General features: G+C 55.6%; 1 protein-coding gene across 3 annotated transcripts in view; it reads left to right on the top strand.

The window, feature by feature from the left end:
* Nucleotides 1-20714, top strand: part of LOC147689454 (trimethyllysine dioxygenase, mitochondrial-like) — a 273486-nt gene that overhangs the window by 54228 nt on the left and 198544 nt on the right. Inside the window, exon 1 of one of the 3 annotated variants that reach the window (XM_086942232.1) lies at nt 12955-13819. The exons of the other annotated variants lie outside the window; for them this stretch is intronic. The gene's annotated coding sequence lies outside the window, so the exon portion shown is untranslated. Of the gene's footprint in view, nt 1-12954; nt 13820-20714 lie in introns of those variants that run through there. 3 annotated transcript variants of the gene reach the window in all.

Genomic DNA, 20714 nt, shown 5'->3' with positions numbered 1-20714 from the left:
GAAGGTGAGAGGTCTCTGTGGGAGGTGAGAGGTCTCTGTGTGGGTCTCTGTGAGTGGTGAGAGGTCTCTGTGGGAGGTGAGAGGTCTCTGTGTGGGTCTCTGTGGGAGGTGAGAGGTCTCTGTGGGAGGTGAGAGGTCTCTGTGGGAGTGAGAGGTCTCTGTGGGAGGTGAGAGGTCTCTGTGTGGGTCTCTGTGAGTGGTGAGAGGTCTCTGTGGGAGGTGAGAGGTCTCTGTGTGGGTCTCTGTGGGAGGTGAGAGGTCTCTGTGTGGGTCTCTGTGGGAGGTGAGAGGTCTCTGTGTGGGTCTCTGTGGAAGGTGAGAGGTCTCTGTGGGAGGTGAGAGGTCTCTGTGTGGGTCTCTGTGGGAGGTGAGAGGTCTCTGTGTGGGTCTCTGTGGGAGGTGAGAGGTCTCTGGGAGGTGAGAGGTCTCTGTGTGGGTCTCTGTGGAAGGTGAGAGGTCTCTGTGGGAGGTGAGAGGTCTCTGTGTGGGTCTCTGTGGGAGGTGAGAGGTCTCTGTGGGGGCTGAGAGGTCTCTGTGGGAGGTGAGAGGTCTCTGTGTGGGCCTCTGTGAGTGGTGAGAGGTCTCTGTGGGAGGTGAGAGGTCTCTGTGTGGGCCTCTGTGGGAGGTGAGAGGTCTCTGTGTGGGTCTCTGTGAGTGGTGAGAGGTCTCTGTGGGAGGTGAGAGGTCTCCGTGGGAGGTGAGAGGTCTCTGTGTGGGTCTCTGTGGGAGGTGAGAGGTCTCTGTGGGAGGTGAGAGGTCTCTGTGTGGGTCTCTGTGGGAGGTGAGAGGTCTCTGTGGGAGGTGAGAGGTCTCTGTGGGAGGTGAGAGGTCTCTGTGTGGGTCTCTGTGGGAGGTGAGAGGTGTCTGCGTGGGTCTCTGTGGGAGGTGAGAGGTCGATGTGGGAAATGAGAGATCTCTGTGGGAGGTGAGAGGTCTCTGTGGGAGGTGAGAGGTCTCTGAGAGGTCTCTGTGGGAGGTGAGAGGCCTCTGTGGGAGGTGAGAGGTCTCTGTGTGGGTCTCTGTGGGAGGTGAGAGGTGTCTGTGGGAGGTGAGAGGTCTCTGTGGGAGGTGAGAGGTCTCTGTGTGGGTCTCTGTGAGTGGTGAGAGGTATCTGTGGGAGGTGAGAGGTCTCTGTGTGGGTCTCTGTGGGAGGTGAGAGGTCTCTGTGTGGGTCTCTGTGGGAGGTGAGAGGTCTCTGTGTGGGTCTCTGTGGAAGGTGAGAGGTCTCTGTGGGAGGTGAGAGGTCTCTGTGGAAGGTGAGAGGTCTCTGTGGGAGGTGAGAGGTCTCTGTGTGGGTCTCTGTGGGAGGTGAGAGGTCTCTGGGAGGTGAGAGGTCTCTGTGTGGGTCTCTGTGGAAGGTGAGAGGTCTCTGTGGGAGGTGAGAGGTCTCTGTGTGGGTCTCTGTGGGAGGTGAGAGGTCTCTGTGGGAGGTGAGAGGTCTCTGTGGGAGGTGAGAGGACTCTGTGGGAGGTGAGAGGTCTCTGTGTGGGTCTCTGTGAGTGGTGAGAGGTCTCTGTGGGAGGTGAGAGGTCTCTGTGTGGGTCTCTGTGGGAGGTGAGAGGTCTCTGTGTGGGTCTCTGTGGGAGGTGAGAGGTCTCTGTGTGGGTCTCTGTGGAAGGTGAGAGGTCTCTGTGGGAGGTGAGAGGTCTCTGTGTGGGTCTCTGTGGGAGGTGAGAGGTCTCTGTGTGGGTCTCTGTGGGAGGTGAGAGGTCTCTGGGAGGTGAGAGGTCTCTGTGTGGGTCTCTGTGGGAGGTGAGAGGTCTCTGTGGGAGGTGAGAGGTCTCTGTGTGGGTCTCTGTGGGAGGTGGGAGGTCTCTGGGAGGTGAAATGGTCTCTGTGTGGGTCTCTGTGGAAGGTGAGAGGTCTCTGTGGGAGGTGAGAGGTCTCTGCGTGGGTCTCTGTGGGAGGTGAGAGGTCGATGTGGGAGGTGAGAGGTCTCTGTGTGGGTCTCTGTGGGAGGTGAGAGGTCTCTGTGTGGGTCTCTGTGGGAGGTGAGAGGTCTCTGTGTGGGTCTCTGTGGGAGGTGAGAGGCCTCTGGGAGGTGAGAGGTCTCTGTGTGGGTCTCTGTGGAAGGTGAGAGGTCTCTGTGGGAGGTGAGAGGTCTCTGTGTGGGTCTCTGTGGGAGGTGAGAGGTCTCTGTGGGAGGTGAGAGGTCTCTGTGGGAGGTGAGAGGTCTCTGTGGGAGGTGAGAGGCCTCTGTGTGGGTCTTTGTGAGTGGTGAGAGGTCTCTGTGGGAGGTGAGAGGTCTCTGTGTGGGTCTCTGTGGGAGGTAAGAGGTCTCTGTGTGGGTCTCTGTGGGAGGTGAGAGGTCTCTGTGTGGGTCTCTGTGGAAGGTGAGAGGTCTCTGTGGGAGGTGAGAGGTCTCTGTGTGGGTCTCTGTGGGAGGTGAGAGGTCTCTGTGTGGGTCTCTGTGGGAGGTGAGAGGTCTCTGGGAGGTGAGAGGTCTCTGTGGGAGGTGAGAGGTCTCTGTGTGGGTCTCTGTGGGAGGTGAGAGGTGTCTGTGGGAGGTGAGAGGTCTCTGTGGGAGGTGAGAGGTCTCTGTGTGGGTCTCTGTGAGTGGTGAGAGGTCTCTGTGGGAGGTGAGAGGTCTCTGTGTGGGTCTCTGTGGGAGGTGAGAGGTCTCTGTGTGGGTCTCTGTGGGAGGTGAGAGGTCTCTGTGTGGGTCTCTGTGGAAGGTGAGAGGTCTCTGTGGGAGGTGAGAGGTCTCTGTGGAAGGTGAGAGGTCTCTGTGGGAGGTGAGAGGTCTCTGTGTGGGTCTCTGTGGGAGGTGAGAGGTCTCTGGGAGGTGAGAGGTCTCTGTGTGGGTCTCTGTGGAAGGTGAGAGGTCTCTGTGGGAGGTGAGAGGTCTCTGTGTGGGTCTCTGTGGGAGGTGAGAGGTCTCTGTGGGAGGTGAGAGGTCTCTGTGGGAGGTGAGAGGACTCTGTGGGAGGTGAGAGGTCTCTGTGTGGGTCTCTGTGAGTGGTGAGAGGTCTCTGTGGGAGGTGAGAGGTCTCTGTGTGGGTCTCTGTGGGAGGTGAGAGGTCTCTGTGTGGGTCTCTGTGGGAGGTGAGAGGCCTCTGGGAGGTGAGAGGTCTCTGTGTGGGTCTCTGTGGAAGGTGAGAGGTCTCTGTGGGAGGTGAGAGGTCTCTTTGTGGGTCTCTGTGGGAGGTGAGAGGTCTCTGTGGGAGGTGAGAGGTCTCTGTGGGAGGTGAGAGGTCTCTGTGGGAGGTGAGAGGCCTCTGTGTGGGTCTTTGTGAGTGGTGAGAGGTCTCTGTGGGAGGTGAGAGGTCTCAGTGTGGGTCTCTGTGGGAGGTGAGAGGTCTCTGTGTGGGTCTCTGTGGGAGGTGAGAGGTCTCTGTGTGGGTCTCTGTGGAAGGTGAGAGGTCTCTGTGGGAGGTGAGAGGTCTCTGTGTGGGTCTCTGTGGGAGGTGAGAGGTCTCTGTGTGGGTCTCTGTGGGAGGTGAGAGGTCTCTGTGTGGGTCTCTGTGGGAGGTGAGAGGCCTCTGGGAGGTGAGAGGTCTCTGTGTGGGTCTCTGTGGAAGGTGAGAGGTCTCTGTGGGAGGTGAGAGGTCTCTGTGTGGGTCTCTGTGGGAGGTGAGAGGTCTCTGTGGGAGGTGAGAGGTCTCTGTGGGAGGTGAGAGGTCTCTGTGGGAGGTGAGAGGCCTCTGTGTGGGTCTTTGTGAGTGGTGAGAGGTCTCTGTGGGAGGTGAGAGGTCTCTGTGTGGGTCTCTGTGGGAGGTGAGAGGTCTCTGTGTGGGTCTCTGTGGAAGGTGAGAGGTCTCTGTGGGAGGTGAGAGGTCTCTGTGTGGGTCTCTGTGGGAGGTGAGAGGTCTCTTTGTGGGTCTCTGTGGGAGGTGAGAGGTCTCTGGGAGGTGAGAGGTCTCTGTGGGAGGTGAGAGGTCTCTGCGTGGGTCTCTGTGGGAGGTGAGAGGTCGATGTGGGAGGTGAGAGGTCTCTGTGTGGGTCTCTGTGGGAGATGAGAGGTCTCTGTGGGAGGTGAGAGGTCTCTGTGGGAGGTGAGAGGTCTCTGTGTGGGTCTCTGTGGGAGGTGAGAGGTCTCTGTGTGGGTCTCTGTGGGAGGTGAGAGGTCTCTGTGAGGGTCTCTGTGGGAGGTGAGAGGTCTCTGTGTGGGTCTCTGTGGGAGGTGAGAGGTGAGAGGTCTCCGTGAGGGTCTCTGTGGGAGGTGAGAGGTCTCTGTGTGGGTCTCTGTGGGAGGTGAGAGGTCTCTGTGGGAGGTGAGAGGTCTCTGTGTGGGTCTCTGTGGAAGGTGAGAGGTCTCTGGGAGGTGAGAGGTCTCTGTGTGGGTCTCTGTGGGAGGTGAGTGGTCTCTGTGTGGGTCTCTGTGGGAGGTGAGAGGTCTCTGTGGGAGGTGAGAGGTCTCTGCGTGGGTCTCTGTGGGAGGTGAGAGGTCTCTGGGAGGTGAGAGGTCTCTGTGTGGGTCTCTGTGGAAGGTGAGAGGTCTCTGTGGGAGGTGAGAGGTCTCTGTGTGGGTCTCTGTGGGAGGTGAGAGGTCTCTGTGTGGGTCTCTGTGGGAGGTTAGAGGTCTCTGGGAGGTAAGAGGTCTCTGTGGGAGGTGAGAGGTCTCTGTGTGGGTCTCTGTGGGAGGTGAGAGGTCTCTGTGGGAGGTGAGAGGTCTCTGTGTGGGTCTCTGTGGGGGGTGAGAGGTCTCTGTGGGAGGTGAGAGGTCTCTGTGGGAGGTGAGCGGTCTCTGTGTGGGTCTCTGTGGGAGGTGAGAGGTCTCTGTGGGAGGTGAGAGGTCTCTGTGGGAGGTGAGAGGTCTCTGTGTGGGTCTCTGTGGGAGGTGAGAGGTGTCTGCGTGGGTCTCTGTGGGAGGTGAGAGGTCGATGTGGGAGGTGAGAGGTCTCTGTGGGAGGTGAGAGGTCTCTGTGGGAGGTGAGAGGTCTCTGAGAGGTCTCTGTGGGAGGCGAGAGGCCTCTGTGGGAGGTGAGAGGTCTCTGTGTGGGTCTCTGTGGGAGGTGAGAGGTGTCTGTGGGAGGTGAGAGGTCTCTGTGGGAGGTGAGAGGTCTCTGTGTGGGTCTCTGTGAGTGGTGAGAGGTCTCTGTGGGAGGTGAGAGGTCTCTGTGTGGGTCTCTGTGGGAGGTGAGAGGTCTCTGTGTGGGTCTCTGTGGGAGGTGAGAGGTCTCTGTGTGGGTCTCTGTGGAAGGTGATAGGTCTCTGTGGGAGGTGAGAGGTCTCTGTGGAAGGTGAGAGGTCTCTGTGGGAGGTGAGAGGTCTCTGTGTGGGTCTCTGTGGGAGGTGAGAGGTCTCTGGGAGGTGAGAGGTCTCTGTGTGGGTCTCTGTGGAAGGTGAGAGGTCTCTGTGGGAGGTGAGAGGTCTCTGTGTGGGTCTCTGTGGGAGGTGAGAGGTCTCTGTGGGAGGTGAGAGGTCTCTGTGGGAGGTGAGAGGACTCTGTGGGAGGTGAGAGGTCTATGTGTGGGTCTCTTTGAGTGGTGAGAGGTCTCTGTGGGAGGTGAGAGGTCTCTGTGTGGGTCTCTGTGGGAGGTGAGAGGTCTCTGTGTGGGTCTCTGTGGGAGGTGAGAGGTCTCTGTGTGGGTCTCTGTGGAAGGTGAGAGGTCTCTGTGGGAGGTGAGAGGTCTCTGTGTGGGTCTCTGTGGGAGGTGAGAGGTCTCTGTGTGGGTCTCTGTGGGAGGTGAGAGGTCTCTGGGAGGTGAGAGGTCTCTGTGTGGGTCTCTGTGGGATGTGAGAGGTCTCTGTGGGAGGTGAGAGGTCTCTGTGTGGGTCTGTGTGGGAGGTGAGAGGTCTCTGTGTGGGTCTCTGTGGGAGGTGAGAGGTCTCTGTGGGAGGTGAAAGGTCTCTGTGTGGGTTTCTGTGGGAGGTGAGAGGTCTCTGTGGGATGTGAGAGGTCTCTGTGGGAGTTGAGAGGTCTCTGTGGGAGGTGAGAGGTCTCTGTGGGAGGTGAGAGGTCTCTGTGTGGGTCTCTGTGGGAGGTGAGAGGTCTCTGTGTGGGTCTCTGTGAGTGGTGAGAGGTCTCTGTGGGAGGTGAGAGGTCTCTGTGTGGGTCTCTGTGGGAGGGGAGAGGTCTCTGTGGGAGGTGAGAGGTCTCTGTGTGGGTCTCTGTGGGAGGTGAGAAGTCTCTGTGGGAGGTGAGAGGTCGATGTGGGAGGTGAGAGGTCTCTGTGTGGGTCTCTGTGGAAGGTGAGAGGTCTCTGTTGGGGTCTCTGTGGGAGGTGAGAGGTCTCTGTGTGGGTCTCTGTGGAAGGTGAGAGGTCTCTGTGGGAGGTGAGAGGTCTCTGTGTGGGTCTCTGTGAGTGGTGAGAGGTCTCTGTGGGAGGTGAGAGGTCTCTGTGTGGGTCCCTGTGGGAGGTGAGAGGTCTCTGTGGGAGGTGAGAGGTCTCTGTGGGAGTGAGAGGTCTCTGTGGGAGGTGAGAGGTCTCTGTGTGGGTCTCTGTGAGTGGTGAGAGGTCTCTGTGGGAGGTGAGAGGTCTCTGTGTGGGTCTCTGTGGGAGGTGAGAGGTCTCTGTGTGGGTCTCTGTGGGAGGTGAGAGGTCTCTGTGTGGGTCTCTGTGGAAGGTGAGAGGTCTCTGTGGGAGGTGAGAGGTCTCTGTGTGGGTCTCTGTGGGAGGTGAGAGGTCTCTGTGTGGGTCTCTGTGGGAGGTGAGAGGTCTCTGGGAGGTGAGAGGTCTCTGTGTGGGTCTCTGTGGAAGGTGAGAGGTCTCTGTGGGAGGTGAGAGGTCTCTGTGTGGGTCTCTGTGGGAGGTGAGAGGTCTCTGTGTGGGCCTCTGTGAGTGGTGAGAGGTCTCTGTGGGAGGTGAGAGGTCTCTGTGTGGGCCTCTGTGGGAGGTGAGAGGTCTCTGTGTGGGTCTCTGTGAGTGGTGAGAGGTCTCTGTGGGAGGTGAGAGGTCTCCGTGGGAGGTGAGAGGTCTCTGTGTGGGTCTCTGTGGGAGGTGAGAGGTCTCTGTGGGAGGTGAGAGGTCTCTGTGTGGGTCTCTGTGGGAGGTGAGAGGTCTCTGTGGGAGGTGAGAGGTCTCTGTGGGAGGTGAGAGGTCTCTGTGTGGGTCTCTGTGGGAGGTGAGAGGTGTCTGCGTGGGTCTCTGTGGGAGGTGAGAGGTCGATGTGGGAAATGAGAGATCTCTGTGGGAGGTGAGAGGTCTCTGTGGGAGGTGAGAGGTCTCTGAGAGGTCTCTGTGGGAGGTGAGAGGCCTCTGTGGGAGGTGAGAGGTCTCTGTGTGGGTCTCTGTGGGAGGTGAGAGGTGTCTGTGGGAGGTGAGAGGTCTCTGTGGGAGGTGAGAGGTCTCTGTGTGGGTCTCTGTGAGTGGTGAGAGGTATCTGTGGGAGGTGAGAGGTCTCTGTGTGGGTCTCTGTGGGAGGTGAGAGGTCTCTGTGTGGGTCTCTGTGGGAGGTGAGAGGTCTCTGTGTGGGTCTCTGTGGAAGGTGAGAGGTCTCTGTGGGAGGTGAGAGGTCTCTGTGGGAGGTGAGAGGTCTCTGTGTGGGTCTCTGTGGGAGGTGAGAGGTCTCTGGGAGGTGAGAGGTCTCTGTGTGGGTCTCTGTGGAAGGTGAGAGGTCTCTGTGGGAGGTGAGAGGTCTCTGTGTGGGTCTCTGTGGGAGGTGAGAGGTCTCTGTGGGAGGTGAGAGGTCTCTGTGGGAGGTGAGAGGACTCTGTGGGAGGTGAGAGGTCTCTGTGTGGGTCTCTGTGAGTGGTGAGAGGTCTCTGTGGGAGGTGAGAGGTCTCTGTGTGGGTCTCTGTGGGAGGTGAGAGGTCTCTGTGTGGGTCTCTGTGGGAGGTGAGAGGTCTCTGTGTGGGTCTCTGTGGAAGGTGAGAGGTCTCTGTGGGAGGTGAGAGGTCTCTGTGTGGGTCTCTGTGGGAGGTGAGAGGTCTCTGTGTGGGTCTCTGTGGGAGGTGAGAGGTCTCTGGGAGGTGAGAGGTCTCTGTGTGGGTCTCTGTGGGAGGTGAGAGGTCTCTGTGGGAGGTGAGAGGTCTCTGTGTGGGTCTCTGTGGGAGGTGGGAGGTCTCTGGGAGGTGAAATGGTCTCTGTGTGGGTCTCTGTGGAAGGTGAGAGGTCTCTGTGGGAGGTGAGAGGTCTCTGCGTGGGTCTCTGTGGGAGGTGAGAGGTCGATGTGGGAGGTGAGAGGTCTCTGTGTGGGTCTCTGTGGGAGGTGAGAGGTCTCTGTGTGGGTCTCTGTGGGAGGTGAGAGGTCTCTGTGTGGGTCTCTGTGGGAGGTGAGAGGCCTCTGGGAGGTGAGAGGTCTCTGTGTGGGTCTCTGTGGAAGGTGAGAGGTCTCTGTGGGAGGTGAGAGGTCTCTGTGTGGGTCTCTGTGGGAGGTGAGAGGTCTCTGTGGGAGGTGAGAGGTCTCTGTGGGAGGTGAGAGGTCTCTGTGGGAGGTGAGAGGCCTCTGTGTGGGTCTTTGTGAGTGGTGAGAGGTCTCTGTGGGAGGTGAGAGGTCTCTGTGTGGGTCTCTGTGGGAGGTGAGAGGTCTCTGTGTGGGTCTCTGTGGGAGGTGAGAGGTCTCTGTGTGGGTCTCTGTGGAAGGTGAGAGGTCTCTGTGGGAGGTGAGAGGTCTCTGTGTGGGTCTCTGTGGGAGGTGAGAGGTCTCTGTGTGGGTCTCTGTGGGAGGTGAGAGGTCTCTGGGAGGTGAGAGGTCTCTGTGGGAGGTGAGAGGTCTCTGTGTGGGTCTCTGTGGGAGGTGAGAGGTGTCTGTGGGAGGTGAGAGGTCTCTGTGGGAGGTGAGAGGTCTCTGTGTGGGTCTCTGTGAGTGGTGAGAGGTCTCTGTGGGAGGTGAGAGGTCTCTGTGTGGGTCTCTGTGGGAGGTGAGAGGTCTCTGTGTGGGTCTCTGTGGGAGGTGAGAGGTCTCTGTGTGGGTCTCTGTGGAAGGTGAGAGGTCTCTGTGGGAGGTGAGAGGTCTCTGTGGAAGGTGAGAGGTCTCTGTGGGAGGTGAGAGGTCTCTGTGTGGGTCTCTGTGGGAGGTGAGAGGTCTCTGGGAGGTGAGAGGTCTCTGTGTGGGTCTCTGTGGAAGGTGAGAGGTCTCTGTGGGAGGTGAGAGGTCTCTGTGTGGGTCTCTGTGGGAGGTGAGAGGTCTCTGTGGGAGGTGAGAGGTCTCTGTGGGAGGTGAGAGGACTCTGTGGGAGGTGAGAGGTCTCTGTGTGGGTCTCTGTGAGTGGTGAGAGGTCTCTGTGGGAGGTGAGAGGTCTCTGTGTGGGTCTCTGTGGGAGGTGAGAGGTCTCTGTGTGGGTCTCTGTGGGAGGTGAGAGGCCTCTGGGAGGTGAGAGGTCTCTGTGTGGGTCTCTGTGGAAGGTGAGAGGTCTCTGTGGGAGGTGAGAGGTCTCTTTGTGGGTCTCTGTGGGAGGTGAGAGGTCTCTGTGGGAGGTGAGAGGTCTCTGTGGGAGGTGAGAGGTCTCTGTGGGAGGTGAGAGGCCTCTGTGTGGGTCTTTGTGAGTGGTGAGAGGTCTCTGTGGGAGGTGAGAGGTCTCAGTGTGGGTCTCTGTGGGAGGTGAGAGGTCTCTGTGTGGGTCTCTGTGGGAGGTGAGAGGTCTCTGTGTGGGTCTCTGTGGAAGGTGAGAGGTCTCTGTGGGAGGTGAGAGGTCTCTGTGTGGGTCTCTGTGGGAGGTGAGAGGTCTCTGTGTGGGTCTCTGTGGGAGGTGAGAGGTCTCTGTGTGGGTCTCTGTGGGAGGTGAGAGGCCTCTGGGAGGTGAGAGGTCTCTGTGTGGGTCTCTGTGGAAGGTGAGAGGTCTCTGTGGGAGGTGAGAGGTCTCTGTGTGGGTCTCTGTGGGAGGTGAGAGGTCTCTGTGGGAGGTGAGAGGTCTCTGTGGGAGGTGAGAGGTCTCTGTGGGAGGTGAGAGGCCTCTGTGTGGGTCTTTGTGAGTGGTGAGAGGTCTCTGTGGGAGGTGAGAGGTCTCTGTGTGGGTCTCTGTGGGAGGTGAGAGGTCTCTGTGTGGGTCTCTGTGGAAGGTGAGAGGTCTCTGTGGGAGGTGAGAGGTCTCTGTGTGGGTCTCTGTGGGAGGTGAGAGGTCTCTTTGTGGGTCTCTGTGGGAGGTGAGAGGTCTCTGGGAGGTGAGAGGTCTCTGTGGGAGGTGAGAGGTCTCTGCGTGGGTCTCTGTGGGAGGTGAGAGGTCGATGTGGGAGGTGAGAGGTCTCTGTGTGGGTCTCTGTGGGAGATGAGAGGTCTCTGTGGGAGGTGAGAGGTCTCTGTGGGAGGTGAGAGGTCTCTGTGTGGGTCTCTGTGGGAGGTGAGAGGTCTCTGTGTGGGTCTCTGTGGGAGGTGAGAGGTCTCTGTGAGGGTCTCTGTGGGAGGTGAGAGGTCTCTGTGTGGGTCTCTGTGGGAGGTGAGAGGTGAGAGGTCTCCGTGAGGGTCTCTGTGGGAGGTGAGAGGTCTCTGTGTGGGTCTCTGTGGGAGGTGAGAGGTCTCTGTGGGAGGTGAGAGGTCTCTGTGTGGGTCTCTGTGGAAGGTGAGAGGTCTCTGGGAGGTGAGAGGTCTCTGTGTGGGTCTCTGTGGGAGGTGAGTGGTCTCTGTGTGGGTCTCTGTGGGAGGTGAGAGGACTCTGTGGGAGGTGAGAGGTCTCTGTGTGGGTCTCTGTGAGTGGTGAGAGGTCTCTGTGGGAGGTGAGAGGTCTCTGTGTGGGTCTCTGTGGGAGGTGAGAGGTCTCTGTGTGGGTCTCTGTGGGAGGTGAGAGGCCTCTGGGAGGTGAGAGGTCTCTGTGTGGGTCTCTGTGGAAGGTGAGAGGTCTCTGTGGGAGGTGAGAGGTCTCTTTGTGGGTCTCTGTGGGAGGTGAGAGGTCTCTGTGGGAGGTGAGAGGTCTCTGTGGGAGGTGAGAGGTCTCTGTGGGAGGTGAGAGGCCTCTGTGTGGGTCTTTGTGAGTGGTGAGAGGTCTCTGTGGGAGGTGAGAGGTCTCAGTGTGGGTCTCTGTGGGAGGTGAGAGGTCTCTGTGTGGGTCTCTGTGGGAGGTGAGAGGTCTCTGTGTGGGTCTCTGTGGAAGGTGAGAGGTCTCTGTGGGAGGTGAGAGGTCTCTGTGTGGGTCTCTGTGGGAGGTGAGAGGTCTCTGTGTGGGTCTCTGTGGGAGGTGAGAGGTCTCTGTGTGGGTCTCTGTGGGAGGTGAGAGGCCTCTGGGAGGTGAGAGGTCTCTGTGTGGGTCTCTGTGGAAGGTGAGAGGTCTCTGTGGGAGGTGAGAGGTCTCTGTGTGGGTCTCTGTGGGAGGTGAGAGGTCTCTGTGGGAGGTGAGAGGTCTCTGTGGGAGGTGAGAGGTCTCTGTGGGAGGTGAGAGGCCTCTGTGTGGGTCTTTGTGAGTGGTGAGAGGTCTCTGTGGGAGGTGAGAGGTCTCTGTGTGGGTCTCTGTGGGAGGTGAGAGGTCTCTGTGTGGGTCTCTGTGGAAGGTGAGAGGTCTCTGTGGGAGGTGAGAGGTCTCTGTGTGGGTCTCTGTGGGAGGTGAGAGGTCTCTTTGTGGGTCTCTGTGGGAGGTGAGAGGTCTCTGGGAGGTGAGAGGTCTCTGTGGGAGGTGAGAGGTCTCTGCGTGGGTCTCTGTGGGAGGTGAGAGGTCGATGTGGGAGGTGAGAGGTCTCTGTGTGGGTCTCTGTGGGAGATGAGAGGTCTCTGTGGGAGGTGAGAGGTCTCTGTGGGAGGTGAGAGGTCTCTGTGTGGGTCTCTGTGGGAGGTGAGAGGTCTCTGTGTGGGTCTCTGTGGGAGGTGAGAGGTCTCTGTGAGGGTCTCTGTGGGAGGTGAGAGGTCTCTGTGTGGGTCTCTGTGGGAGGTGAGAGGTGAGAGGTCTCCGTGAGGGTCTCTGTGGGAGGTGAGAGGTCTCTGTGTGGGTCTCTGTGGGAGGTGAGAGGTCTCTGTGGGAGGTGAGAGGTCTCTGTGTGGGTCTCTGTGGAAGGTGAGAGGTCTCTGGGAGGTGAGAGGTCTCTGTGTGGGTCTCTGTGGGAGGTGAGTGGTCTCTGTGTGGGTCTCTGTGGGAGGTGAGAGGTCTCTGTGGGAGGTGAGAGGTCTCTGCGTGGGTCTCTGTGGGAGGTGAGAGGTCTCTGGGAGGTGAGAGGTCTCTGTGTGGGTCTCTGTGGAAGGTGAGAGGTCTCTGTGGGAGGTGAGAGGTCTCTGTGTGGGTCTCTGTGGGAGGTGAGAGGTCTCTGTGTGGGTCTCTGTGGGAGGTTAGAGGTCTCTGGGAGGTGAGAGGTCTCTGTGGGAGGTGAGAGGTCTCTGTGTGGGTCTCTGTGGGAGGTGAGAGGTCTCTGTGGGAGGTGAGAGGTCTCTGTGTGGGTCTCTGTGGGGGGTGAGAGGTCTCTGTGGGAGGTGAGAGGTCTCTGTGGGAGGTGAGCGGTCTCTGTGTGGGTCTCTGTGGGAGGTGAGAGGTCTCTGTGGGAGGTGAGAGGTCTCTGTGTGGGTCTCTGTGGGAGGTGATAGGTCTCTGTGGGAGGTGAGCGGTCTCTGTGAGGGTCTCTGTGGGAGGTGAGAGGTCTCTGTGTGGGTCTCTGTGGGAGGTGAGAGGTGAGAGGTCTCTGTGAGGGTCTCTGTGGGAGGTGAGAGGTCTCTGTGTGGGTCTCTGTGGGAGGTGAGAGGTCTCTGTGGGAGGTGAGAGGTCTCTGTGTGGGTCTCTGTGGAAGGTGAGAGGTCTCTGGGAGGTGAGAGGTCTCTGTGTGGGTCTCTGTGGGAGGTGAGTGGTCTCTGTGTGGGTCTCTGTGGGAGGTGAGAGGTCTCTGTGGGAGGTGAGAGGTCTCTGCGTGGGTCTCTGTGGGAGGTGAGAGGTCTCTGTGGGTCTCTGTGGGAGGTGAGAGGTCTCTGTGGGAGGTGAGAGGTCTCTGTGTGGGTCTCTGTGGGAGGTGATAGGTCTCTGTGGGAGGTGAGCGGTCTCTGTGTGGGTCTCTGTGTGGGAGGTGAGAGGTCTCTGTGTGGGAGGTGAGAGGTCTCTGTGTGGGTCTCTGTGGGAGGTGATAGGTCTCTGCATTAATCATCCTTCTCTCCATTAAAGATTCATCCCCTCCCTTTGAAACGTAGGACAGGTGGGCGGAGTCTAGTTTGTGTGGGGAAACCATAGCAACAGAGGGACCGGCGAAGAGGGGAACAAGGGTGAGGATCGGATACCACCCGCCTCACAGGTGATGGGTTGATGGAGGCGAGGGAGAGAGGGGCCCGAGGACGCCTAGGGAGAGAGGGGCCCGAAGGTGCCTAGAAAGAGAGGGGCCCGAGGACGCCTAGGGAGAGAGGGTCCGGGAGACATAGAAGAGGGTGGACAGACAACCCTGCAATATTGTGGGAGGCCAAGGGTGAGAAATGAAAGCCACAGGTTACCAACTACACAGGACATTCACCACAGGATAAGAAGGCAGCAAGGGCTGGGAGTGATAGGACAAGATGAAACAATTGCCGTGTGCTACCATATCCATAGGATATTTACAGGATGAGAAGGCAGCAACCACGGGGGTGATGTGAAACCAGAGCCGCAGGGTACACATCTCCACAGGACATTTACAGGATGAGAAGGCAGCAAGGACAGCGGGTGATTAGCTGGTGTGAAGCAAGGGCAGCAGGTTATAGCATCTCCACATAACAGCCACAGGGTGAGAAGGCAGCAACCACAGGGGGTGATGTGAAACCAGAGCCGCAGGGTACACATCTCCACAGGACAGTCACAGGATGAGAAGGCAGCAAGGACCGGGAGTGGTAGTTTAAGATTAATCAAGGGCCTCAGTCTATGCAGAGCATTCACAGGAGGAGACAGTAGCCAGGGCGTTGATTCCCATGGTGATAAGGGAGGGGGGGAGGAAAGAGCAGTGTCCTGTTGCCACAGGATGACATGGAACGGGGGCTACAGGTGCTACTCCACCAGGCGGACATCAAGGAGAAAGGGCAGAAGAAACCACAGCAAACCACAGCATCCCGGGACATGAGCTGAGCACTGAAGGTAGGCTTGAAACATTGTTTTTGTGAAACATGTGGTCTCTGTGCATGTTCCGAACATGTTACTGACGTGCCTGTGGCAGCAGAGACGTGTGTATCCTTCCCCCCTCCTCGAGTTTAAAAACTATGGGCCTCATTTATGAAAACTGACGCACCAGCGGCGTAAAAGTGACGCAAGGGCTCATAAATGAGGCCCCATGTGCCTCATTTATGAGGCTGTGCGTCACTTTAACACCGCCGGCGCGTCCCTTTTTGAGACGCACCAGTGGCGTAAAAATGCGCCTTGTTGGGCCATATTTACAAAGTGACGCATCTAGGTAGATGCGTCACTTTGTAAACCCCTGCGTCACATTATACCTGCGCCAGGTATAATGTATACAAGGGGGGCGTATTGACGCAAGAAAGGGTCGTAGAAGTGACGCAGTGAAATCTATAAGATTTCACTGTGCCACTTCTAGAGTGCAAATGCGTCAATATTTTACGCCTGCCTCACAGCAGGCGTAAGACTGACGCAAGCCCTTTCACATGGGGCTTGCGCCATGTGAAAGGACGCATTGCTGGAGTTGCGTCACTTTTGTGACACACTCCAGCAATGCGTCACTTTTGCACTGACGTATCTGTAACTCCTTGCGCAAAGATGCATCATACTGTAAATATGACGCATCATTGGTATCGCAAGGGGGGCGCAATGAAAAGTGACGCATCGCTGTTTTCACGCAGCGATGCGTCACTTTTCATAAATGAGGTCCTATGTGTGAAAAGCATGCCCCTGCCCTGGCCGGCTCTCTACCCGCTCTGCTCGTGGGCACCACACCTGTCTCCCGGGCCCCCCACCCCTCCAGTCCGACATTGCCACAGTCATCATGAGCCCTGCCTGGAGGGGGCGCATGGTACACTTAGAGATGTGAGACCACTGGGGTACCACCCACCCACCAGCCTCGGCTCTTCACGTGCATGGAGCTCGAGGCAGGCGTTTCTTCAGCAGGGTTCACAGGAGAGGGGTTAAAGGTCCTTTTCATGATTGCCCAGTTACAGAAGTACACAGGCACGTGTTGCGGCTGCCCCCTGTGGAAGGGCTGGTCTTCCATTAGTCAGTATTAGAGCTCTGGCAATGCAATCGGAGGAGAGGTCCACGTTTATCAGTGGTAGCTTGAGGCTTGCAGCTGCCCAGGGGCGGGGGGTGAACTCTTGGTCTCAAATAAAAGCTCATCTTACACTAACCTAGATGGTGGAGTTACTTTATTGTCAGTCCTGCCAGTTATGGTAAAAGAAACTCCTTCCGGAGTGAAAACTCTACCTGTAAAGTCCAGGACTCGCACATCAGAAGTGCGTCTACAGGTAGAGAGACATAAAAGCATGCCTCATTTAGCTGACAATTGTTTCCTGGAGAACATGGCATTATCCGGCCATCTGTCAAAAAAAGCTAGGACCAAATATACATCCCATAGATATGAATACTTAGCTCTATGAGGGGTCGCCACTCTGATGCCTTTACGTAACTTAGGCACCACCGGATGCATATCCACCGGTCTCCCATCCACTTGGTTATGACCTGCCGGTATGGCAGATTGAAAATTATTCGCCAATTGGTTAAATAAGCCAGCTGAAGCCTTGTCTGATAGGAAGTTCACATTATGGGATAATTCCACCCCCAGGGGGTCCACGTGCAGTTCCAAGCACGAACGTTCCCAGCATCGCCAGACTGAGAAATATATCTTCCTGTTAGAAGGTGCCAAGGCCTGTTGAGTGAAGTTCGAAGCCGTGTCCGAGATGCCTGGCATCTCCCACTGTTGCCAGAAAGCCTCCATGCCGTCATGGACAACTGCCCAACAGCATCATCGCATGCAGTGCTCCGTGAGGGCCCCGGAGCATCGTCTGTGACCAAGGAAGGAGTGGGGGATAATCCCCGGCCATTTCCAACAGATCTGGGAACCAAGGCTGGGATTTCCACATTGGTGTCACCAGTTCTATCTCCCCAATCTACCGGGTTATCTGGGTTACTACTCTGCCAGTGAAAATGATCGGAGGAAATGCATAGTTCAAAGTCATTGAGAAGTCCTGGGTGAACGCGTCCATCACCCTGGCTAATGGATCTGGCCTCCAACTGAAGAACGCCACTAACTGGCGGTTCAAGCGGGAGACAAACAGGTCTATCGCACAGGGGCCCTACAATGCCTGTATCCATTGGAACAATCGTAGGTGGAGCTTCCAGTCACTGTAGTCCATCAGATACCTGGAGTTCCAGTCCGTGATCACATTGCATTGCCCTGGGATGTTCTCTGCTATCACAGAGATCTGGTGGTTCAGGCAATAATGCTAAAAATCTTTGGCCATCTCCACCAGCAGGGACGACCTTGTACCTCCCAACTTGTTGGTTTATCTCACCGCTGAAATGTTGTCCAACCTGAGAAGGATGCAACAAGAACCTTGTTTGGGAGATAGAGTTCGTATCACAAACAATCCTGCCAACAACTCTAGACAGTTGTTGTGGAGAGATAATTCCTAGCGAGACCTCCTGCTGCCTGTCGATATATCTCTGCAATGTGCACACCAACCCCATCAGCTGGCATCTGATTCTATTATCACTTCTGGTTGACATCCGAAGATGGGTCTGCCATTCCACTCCTCCACATGTCCCAACCACCAGTGGATTTCTTCCCTCACTTCCTGTGTTAAAGGAACTAGATCTGTATAAAACAGGCCTTTCTGGAGATGTTGAATTTTCAGTCTTTGGAGAGCCCGGTAATGGAGTAGTCCCGGAAATATCTTGGTTTGAGGAATTCAACAGTCCCACTATATGGGCAATTACCCGCAGAGACATTACCTGTTGAGATAGGACAAATGGCAAGTCCTCCTTAAGATCTCGTAATTTGCTCTTTGGAAGTCTTATTTGTTTCAAATAAGAGTTGATGACAAACCCAAGGAAATCTATCGTCTGAGATGGGCAGAGGATTGATTTGCGTTTGCTGATGACAAAGCCCAACTCATGCAGGAGCGTTATTGTAATCTGTAAATGAAGACTGGCTAATGACTGGGATTGTGCCATGTTGAGAATATCGTCGAGATACACTCTCATGCGTATTCCCTTTTCTCTGAGATGGGCTATCACCTTGGTGAAACACCATAGCGCCTAAGAAAGCCTGACAGGATGGGCCAAATATTCAAACCACCTGTTCCTCCACTGGAATTGAAGAAAACGTCAGTGGGGAGGACAGATGGGTATCTTTAGCTCTGCATCCTTGAGTCCCATCAGACCATCCAGTCCCCTTTTCACAGCAGATCTGTCAACAGATGGATGCCCTCCATTTTGAAGTGTTTGTACAGTATGAAGTGCTTAAAAGACCTTAAATTCAGAACCAATCTGTGACCACCTCCCTTTTTCTGGACCAAGAAGACATTGCTGCAGAAGCCACGCGTGTCGTCGTCGCAATAAGTCACTGTGCATTTCTGCAGCAGATCCTCTATTTCTGTACCTATAAAATCACACTCTTGTTGGGAAAAAGTTAGCTTTCGCGGGTATGACTCTGGGTGGGGAGTCTAGTAAAACTCCAGGTGCAACCCTTGAATCATTTCTAAAATCCATGCATCTTGTGACAGAACCCTCCAAGTGTGGGAGAAATACTGAGTGCGACCCCCCTCAAAGGCAAACCTGAGGTATCGATAAGTTTTACCTGTGGAATTCTTGGATTGGAATCCCGCTCTGTTGAAACAGCATTTGGAGAACCCTTGTTAAGTGGGGTACAAGGCCGTCTGGTGGAGTCCCAGGCACCTCTGTCGTATCCACCTCTGGGGGGACCTTGATAATGGGGATGGCCTGGCAGCGTCTCCTACCTCGCCCAGCACTGTTAAGAAGGCCCACCTGGAAGACCCTCTTGATATTAGATTGGGCTTTATCTAATGACATGAATGTACCCACATATTTAGACACATCTTACACATATTTATCCCCGAAGAGATTGCCTTCCCCAATGGCCCTTCTTCGGCCGAGGCCAGCTCAGTGAGGTTAGAGATCATTCTCGTAAGAAGTGACTTGCGCCGTTCCATGGATATGGCACAATTTGCATTCCCCAATAAGCATATTGCTTGTTTTGTCCAGCCAGCCAATGTGTCAGGATCTACAGGAGTAGCAGGCTCTTTTGCTACAAATGTCATTTCTAAAATCTTAGCTACAGTCCCAGCCAAGTACAATAACTTGTCCTGACAGCCACGCCAAACGCAGTCTTGAACCTTTTTGGGATCCTTCGCAAACGTTTTCAGGAAGGTTAGCATGCTGGGGTCTATATCTGGGGTGTCAGCCACCTTATAAGTTATCTTGAGTCTGGGACATTCCGCCCAAAGGAGATTGCGCACTTCTTTATCAAACCCTTTCCTTATATTCTTATGAGGGTATTCAGAGACTTCTTGCACCGCGGCCCAATCCGAAAAGCGTGGATGTACGATATCTGCGGGGTTGAAGGTAAAGGGGTTGGCGGGGCTTAGAGGGGGAACACTCAGTATGACTTAGGCAGATGTTTTCGCCTTTTTCTTCTTGGGTGGTTCACCATGATCTTACTGGGTAGAATCTGTCTCAGTAGTGTCTGTGTCAGTTTGAGCTTTCTCTTTGCGCTTTGACTTTGTCTCCCAAGGCAGGTCCCTGTTCCTCACAGTAGGATTTGTACTTCTTCTCCTCAAAGGGGGCCCAGTCTTCCATTCTCATGCAGCTGTTACTCAAATTCCTGAAGAATGGCGAGTCTATTCAATCAAGGATCAGCAAGGGGGAAGCCAACCCCACATGCACCCAATTGAAAGAAAAGGAGAAACACAGTTCATACTCTAAGGGCAGCTAATTATTACAGCCACACCAGGTAAGATTATCCCCACACTGCCTTGAGGAAGCAGTGATTACAGAGTATTTAAATGTGTGCTCTGGTGAGCAGGGCAGTACTGGCCGTAGCAGGCACCGGGCAATCCCCCGGAGCGCCGCACAGGTGGGGGGGGGGGGGGCGGTTTTTGGCCCCTGGGGGCCGTATTTGTTACAGGGACGATTTTGTAGCATAGCTGCAAAATCGGCCCTGTAACAAAATCAGGCGAAAACCGGCCCTGGCAAAGAGCTTGGCGGCACCCACAACCCCCGGGGGAGATGGGGGGGGGGGTGGGGGAAGGGTGATGGCCGAACACTTTGCCAATGCCGGTTTTGGTTCCCAGTCCGGCCCTGCTGGTGAGGAAATACTCAGTATCAGTATGGACGTGCGTAGCCCAAAACCGCCAGAAAATTGGGCTACGCACAGTTCAATTAACCCCTTGCATGCTTGTGACGGAACCGCTCCATCACAAGCCTCGGGTGAGCTGTGCTTGTGACGGAACGGTTCCGTCACGGCCCGCTCGCCGTGCCTGTGCGGCGCGAATTCCGCGCCTGCGCTGACGAAATAATGGGCGGGCGGGTTCGTGACGGAACCGTTCCGTCACAAGCACAGCTCACCCGCAAGCCGTGACGGAGCGGTTCCGTCACAAGCACGGAACCGCCGCGCGGCCGCCCCGCCCCCTTAGCGCTGCAGCGGAATAGCCGCCGCAGCGAAGGGGTTAAGATCAGGCCCCATTAGTGACGGCTCTGATTGTTGTTACGCTGGAGACCACTGTGCCAGAAGACCCCGGAGAAGGGACACAATTTGAAAACAAAGTCGGTGCTGCGCCCGGACCAACGGGAAGGCCCGAGACACTCGCGCTGCAAGACACGCGCACCACACGCAGGGAACAAACGCTCAGAGGATGTCACAATGTTAAAAGGACAACATTCAGTCATCTCTTTCCCTCGGGCCCAGGGCACGGGGGAAACAGCTGATCACATTAACTACGTATTAATTATAGACCAATTACTCATATTGCATTGAAAAGCAAACGACACTGAATAGCACTTAAATCAGCCGCGAGCAGCAAAGAAAGAGGCTCTTAGAAAGGAAATAGTGACTCTCATATGGTCTACAGGGACATAAGTGGTCTTTGATGATAAAGCATTATAGAAAAATGTCATTTTATGTAAAGTTAAAAGGTTTTTCATTGGCTGCTGTGTTATAGCAGTAACGAAAAAGAAGCAATAATCGGAGCCTCTGGTCCTGAAATAGAATTAGTGAAGGTTTGACTCATACCTTTCGTCTTGGTGATCTGGGAGTTCTGCTGCTTGATCTCTTTCGGTTCAATATTTGAATGCCCCAAAGCAAGGATAACCATTTTGGGTGAGCGCTGTTTTTGTTTTGCTTTTGTTGTGCACTTGTGCATTTTGCATGTGCGCGACATCACTGAGCTTGTGCCATTGACTTGTGGAGGAGGCTAAGAAATATCTTGCAAGTGACTATGCATGCGCTGTCGTAGGCGAGACCTAAAAGAGACAAAGTGCTATCCCACCCGCCATGGCTCTGAAGAACAGCTCTCTTTAAGCAGATATGCACATGTAATCCCTCAGGGGGGTAGAGAGCCAGTGGCTGAAGTGGGTTGACCCATTTACCCAGGATGTATGCAAAGAGGGGCAGAGACAATGTCTGAAAGATAGTAGAGAAGATCAATGCATAGACAAGGTTGATGCAAAGCCCCTTTTAATATCTATATATGCATGTTTTTTTATTTATGATTTATGTTTTTAAATTATTTGTTTCTTTATTTATTATTTTTCTATACAAAGTAGGCTAAACAGCTGAGGCAGTCTATAGGCCAGACCTTAAATAACTTTGCGCATTCCTTTGTTTAAGTTAACCCCTTAACTGCAGCGGCAATTCAGTCGTGGTGCGGGCATTCCATTAAGTGGGTGGGGCCGCGTCGGCCAACGGACGTGCGCAGCACTACGGAGGTAGTGCTCGTGACAGCCGTTGGCCGACGGGCGAAACGAAAGGGTTGAACTTGGGCTTGATTATGTACATATTTTGCAAAGA

This window comes from Lissotriton vulgaris, chromosome 10 (assembly GCF_964263255.1).
Source record: "Lissotriton vulgaris chromosome 10, aLisVul1.2, whole genome shotgun sequence".
Taxonomy (NCBI): Eukaryota; Metazoa; Chordata; class Amphibia; order Caudata; family Salamandridae; genus Lissotriton; species Lissotriton vulgaris.
Note: the sequence above shows the minus strand (reverse complement) of the source record. Positions and strands in the feature narration are given on the sequence as shown.